The sequence below is a fragment of the Rhipicephalus microplus genome, unplaced genomic scaffold, assembly GCF_043290135.1.
Source record: "Rhipicephalus microplus isolate Deutch F79 unplaced genomic scaffold, USDA_Rmic scaffold_59, whole genome shotgun sequence".
Classification (NCBI taxonomy): domain Eukaryota; kingdom Metazoa; phylum Arthropoda; class Arachnida; order Ixodida; family Ixodidae; genus Rhipicephalus; species Rhipicephalus microplus.
Genome location: NW_027464632.1, coordinates 1,173,015 through 1,178,702, shown reverse-complemented (window position 1 = coordinate 1,178,702; position 5,688 = coordinate 1,173,015). Strand labels below are relative to the sequence as shown.

At 52.4% G+C, this 5,688-nt stretch overlaps 1 non-coding gene across 1 annotated transcript; it reads left to right on the top strand.

Annotated features, from left to right (window-relative positions):
* Positions 1-5,109: 5,109 nt before the first annotated feature.
* TRNAN-GUU (transfer RNA asparagine (anticodon GUU)) lies at positions 5,110-5,183 on the top strand. The gene has a single exon. It is a non-coding gene; the product is annotated as a tRNA-Asn (tRNA).
* Positions 5,184-5,688: the final 505 nt, after the last annotated feature.

Below are 5,688 nucleotides of genomic sequence, written 5' to 3'. Positions count from 1 at the left end.
AGGTTTGAGCCCACCCGGGGACGGTGTGTCGCTTTTTTTCTCTTTTCGCTGATAGCTTTGAAGATATGTTCTGATTGTGGTGAGAGTGGAGCACGACTGTCTCTGTGGCGCCATTGGCTAGCGCGATCAGCTGTTAACCGAAAGGTTGGAGGTTCGAGCCCACCCGGTGGTGGTGCGGCGCTTTTTTTTCTTTGGGCTGATAGCTGCGAAGAAATGTTCTGACGGTGGTGAGAGTGGAGCACGAATGTCTCTGTGGCGCAATTGGCTAGCGCTATCGGCTGTTAACCGAAAGGTTGGAGGTTCGAGCCCTCCCGGGAGTGGTGTGTCGCTTTTTTTCTTTGGGCTGATAGCTTTAAAGATATGTTCTGATGTTGGCTAGAGTGGAGCAGGACAGTCTCAGTGGCGCAATTGGCTAGCGCGTTCGGCCGTTAACCGAAAGGTTAAAGGTTCGAGCACACCCGGTGGTGGTGCGGGCTTTTTTCTATGGGCTGATAGCTTTGAAGATATGTACTGATGGTGGTGAGAGTGAAGCAGGACTGTCTCCGTGGCGCAGTTGGCTAGCGCGGTCGACTGTTAACCGAAAGGTTGGAGGTTCGAGCCCACCGGTGGTGGTGCGGCGCTTTTTTTCTTTGGGCTGATAGCTTTGAAGATATGTTCTGATGGTGGTGAGAGTAGAGCAGGACTGTCTCCGTGGCGCAATTGGCTAGCGCGATCGGCTGTTAACCGAAAGCTTGGAGTTTCGAGCCCACCCGGGGACGGTGTGGCGCTTTTTTTTTCTTTGCGCTGATAGCTTTGAAGATATGTTCTGATGGTGGTGAGAGTGGAGCAGGACTGTCTCAGTGGCGCAATTGGCTAGCGCGATCGGCTGTTAACCGAAAGCTTGGAGTTTCGAGCCCACCCGGTATTGGTGCGGCACTTTTTTTTTCTTTGAGCTGATAGCTTTGAAGATATGTTCTGATGGTGGTGAGAGTAGAGCAGGACTGTCTCCGTGGCGCAATTGGCTAGCGCGATCGGCTGTTAACCGAAAAGTTGGAGTTTCGAGCCCACCCGAGGACAGTGTGTCGCTTTTTTTTCTTTGCGCTGATTGCTTTGAAGATATGTTCTAATGGTGGTGAGAGTGGAGCACGACTGTCTCCGTGACGCAATTGGCTATCGCGATCGGCTGTTAACATAAAGGATGGAGGTTCGAGCCCGGCCGGGGGTGGTGCGGCGCTTTTTTTTCTTTGGGCTGATAGCTTTGAAGATATGTTCTGATGTTGGTGAGAGTGGAGCACGACTGTCTGCATGGCGCAATTGGCGAGCGAGATCGGCTGTTAACCGAAAGGTTGGAGGTTAGAGCCCACCCGGTGGTAGTGCGGCACTTTTTTTTTCTTTGGGCTGATAGCTTTGAAGATATGTTCTGATGGTGGTGAGAGTGGAGCATGACTGTCTCCGTGGCGCAATTGGCTAGCGTGATCGGCTGTTAACCGAAAGCTTGGAGTTTCGAGCCCACCCGGGGACGGTGTGTCGCTTTTTTTTCTTTCCGGTGATAGCTTTGAAGATATGTTCTGATGGTGGTGAAAGTGGAGCACGACTGTCTCCGTGGCGCAATTGGCTAGCGCGATCGGCTGTTAGACGAAAGGTTGGAGGTTCGAGCCCACCCGGAGTGGTGCGGCGCTTTTTTTCTTTGGACTGATAGCTTTGAAGATATGTTCTGATGGTGGTGAGAGTATAGCAGGACTGTCTCCGTGGCGCGATTGGCTAGCGCGATCGGCTGTTAACCGAAAGGTTGGAGGTTTGAGCCAACCCGGGGACGGTGTGTCGCTTTTTTTTCCCTGACAGCTTTGAAGATATGTTCTGATGGTGGTGAGAGTGGAGCACGACTGTCACCGTGGAGCAATTGGCTAGCGCAATTTGCAGTTAACCAAAAATTTGGAGGTTGGAGCCCACCCGGTGGTGGTGCGGCACTTTTTTTTCTTTGGGCTGATAGCTTTGAAGATATGTTCTGATGGTATTGAGAATATAGCAGGACTGTCTCCGTGGCGCAATTTGCTAGCGCGATCGGCTGTTATCCGAAAGGTTGGAGGTTCGAGCCCACCCGGTGGTGGTGTGGGCTTATTTTTCTATGGGCTGATAGCTTTAGAGATATGTTCTTATGGTGGTGAGAGTGAAGCAGGACTGTCTCCGTGGCGCAATTGGCTAGCGCGATCGACTGTTAACCAAAAGGTTTGAGGTTCGAGCCCACCCGGTGGTGGTGCGGCGCTTTTTTTCTTTGGGCTGATAGCTTTGAAGATATGTTCTGATGGTGGTGAGAGTAGAGCAGGACTGTCTTCGTGGCGCGATTGGCTAGCGCGATCGGCTGTTAACCGAAAGCTTGGAGTTTCGAGCCCACCCGGTAGTGGCTCGGCGCTTTTTTTTCTTTGAGCTGATAGCTTTGAAGATATGTTCTGATGGTGGTGAGAGTGGAGCAGGACTGTCTCCGTGGCGCAATTGGCTAGCGCGATCGGCTGTTAACCGAAAGGTTGGAGTTTCGAGCCCACCCGGGGCCGGTGTGTCGCTTTTTTTTTCTTTGCGCTGATAGCTTTGAAGATATGTTCTGATGGTGGTGAGAGTGGAGCAGGACTGTCTCCGTGGCGCAATTGGCTAGCGCGATCGGCTGTTAACTGAAAGCTTGGAGTTTCGAGCCCACCCGGTAGTGGTGCGGCGCTTTTTTTTCTTTGAGCTGATAGCTTTGAAGATATGTTCTGATGGTGTTGAGAGTAGAGCAGGACTGTCTCCGTGGCGCAATTGGCTAGCGCGATCGGCTGTTAACCGAAAAGTTGGAGTTTCGAGACCACCCGGGGACGGTGTGTCGCTTTTTTTTCTTTGCGCTGATTGCTTGGAAGATATGTTCTAATGGTGGTGAGAGTGGAGCACGACTGTCTCCGTGACGCAATTGGCTATCGCGATCGGCTGTTAACAGAAAGGATGGAGGTTCGAGCCCGGCCGGGAGTGGTGCGGCGCTTTTTTTTCTTTGGGCTGATAGCTTTGAAGATATGTTCTGATGTTGGTGAGAGTGGAGCACGACTGTCTCCATGGCGCAATTGGCGAGCGCGGTCGGCTGTTAACCGAAAGCTTGGAGTTTCGAGCCCACCCGGTAGTGGCGCGGCGCTTTTTTTCTTTGAGCTGATAGCTTTGAAGATATGTTCTGATGGTGGTGAGAGTGGAGCAGGACTGTCTCCGTGGCGCAATTGGCTAGCGCGATCGGCTGTTAACCGAAAGGTTGGAGTTTCGAGCCCACCCGGGGACGGTGTGTCGCTTTTTTTTCTTTGCGCTGATAGCTTTGAAGATATGTTCTGATGGTGGTGAGAGTGGGGCACGACTGTCTCCGTGGCGCAATTGGCTAGCGCGATCGGCTGTTAACAGAAAGTATGGAGGTTCGAGCCCACCCGGGGGTGGTGCGCCGCTTTTTTTTCTTTGGGCTGATAGCTTTGAAGATATGTTCTGATGTTAGTGAGAGTGGAGCACGACTGTCTCCATGGCGCAATTGGCGAGCGCGATCGGCTGTTAACCGAAAGGTTTGAGGTTCGAGCCCACCCGGTGGTAGTGCGGCGCTTTTTTTTCTTTGGGCTGATAGCTTTGAAGATATGTTCTGATGGTGGTGAGAGTGGAGCAGGACTGTCTCCGTTGCGCAATTGGCTAGCGTGATCGGCTGTTAACCGAAAGCTTGGAGTTTCGAGCCCACTGGGGACGGTGTGTCGCTTTTTTTTGCGCTGATAGCTTTGAAGATATGTTCTGATCGTGGTGAAAGTGGAGCCTCACTGTCTCCGTGGCGCAATTGGCTAGCGCGATCGGCTGTTAACAGAAAGTATGGAGGTTTGAGCCCACCCGGGGGTGGTGCGCCGCTTTTTTTTCTTTGGGCTGGTAGCTTTGAAGATTTGTTCTGATGGTGGTGAAAGTGGAGCCTCACTCTCTGCGTGGCGCAATTGGCTAGCGCGATCGGCTGTTAGACGAAAGGTTGGAGGTTCGAGCCCACCTGGAGTGGTGCGGCGCTTTTTTCTTTGGACTGATAGCTTTGAAGGTATGTTCTGATGGTGGTGAGAGTATAGGAGGACTGTCTCCGTGGCGCAATTGGCTAGCGCGATCGGCTGTTAACCGAAAGCTTGGAGTTTCGAGCCCACCCGGTAGTGGCGCGGCGCTTTTTTTTCTTTGAGCTGATAGCTTTGAAGATATGTTCTGATGGTGGTGAGAGTGGAGCAGGACTGTCTCCGTGGCGCAATTGGCTAGCGCGATCGGCTGTTAACCGAAAGGTTGGAGTTTCGAGCCCACCCGGGGACGGTGTGTCGCTTTTTTTTCTTTTCACTGATAGCTTTGAAGATATGTTCTGATGGTGGTGAGAGTGGAGCACGAGTGTCTCTGGGGCGCAATTGGCTAGCGCGATCTGCTGTTGACTGAAAGCTTGGAGTTTCGAGCCCACCCGGTAGTGGCGCGGCGCTTTTTTTTCTTTGAGCTGATAGCTTTGAAGATATGTTCTGATGGTGGTGAGAGTAGAGCAGGACTGTCTCCGTGGCGCAATTGGCTAGCGCGATCAGCTGTTAACCGAAAAGTTGGAGTTTCGGGACCACCCGGGGACGGTGTGTCGCTTTTTTTTTCTTTGCGCTGATTGCTTTGAAGATATGTTCTGATGTTGGTGAGAGTGGAGCACGACTGTCTCCATGGCGCAATTCGCGAGCGCGATCGGCTGTTAACCGAAAGGTTGGAGGTTAGGGCCCACCCGGTGGTAGTGCGGCGCTTTTTTTTCTTTGGGCTGATAGCTTTGAAGATATGTTCTGATGGTGGTGAGAGTGGAGCATGACTGTTTCCGTGGCGCAATCGGATAGCGTGATCGGCTGTTAACCGAAAGCTTGGAGTTTCGAGCCCACCCGGGGACAGTGTGTCGCTTTTTTTTCTTTGCGGTGATAGCTTTGAAGATATGTTCTGATGGTGGTGAAAGTGGAGCACGACTGTCTCCGTGGCGCAATTGGCTAGCGCGATCGGCTGTTAGACGAAAGTTTGGAGGTTCGAGCCCACCCGGAGTGGTGCGGCGCTTTTTTTCTTTGGACTGATAGCTTTGAAGATATGTTCTGATGGTGGTGAGAGTATAGCAGGACTGTCTCCGTGGCGCAATTGGCTAGCGCGATCGGCTGTTAACCGAGAGGTTGGAGGTTTGAGCCCACCCGGGGACGGTGTGTCGCTTTTTTTTCTTTTCGCTGATAGCTTTGAAGATATGTTCTGATGGTGGTGAGAGTGGAGCACGACTGTCTCTGTGGCGCCATTGGCTAGCATGATCGGCTGTTAACCGAAAGGTTGGAGGTTCGAGCCCACCCGGTGGTGGTGCGGCGCTTTTTTTTCTTTGGGCTGATAGCTCCGAAGAAATGTTCTGACGGTGGTGAGTGTGGAGCACGACTGTCTCTGTGGCGCAATTGGCTAGCGCTATCGGCTGTTAACCGAAAGGTTGGAGGTTCGAGCCCTCCCGGGTGTGGTGTGTTGCTTTTTCTTCTTTGGGCTGATAGCTTTAAAGATATGTTCTGAAGTTGGCTAGAGTGGAGCAGGACAGTCTCCGTGGCGCAATTGGCTAGCGCGTTCGGCTGTTAACCGAAAGGTTAAAGGTTCGAGCACACCCGGTGGTGGTGCGGGCTTTTTTCTATGGGCCGATAGCTTTGAAGATATGTACTGATGGTGGTGAGAGTG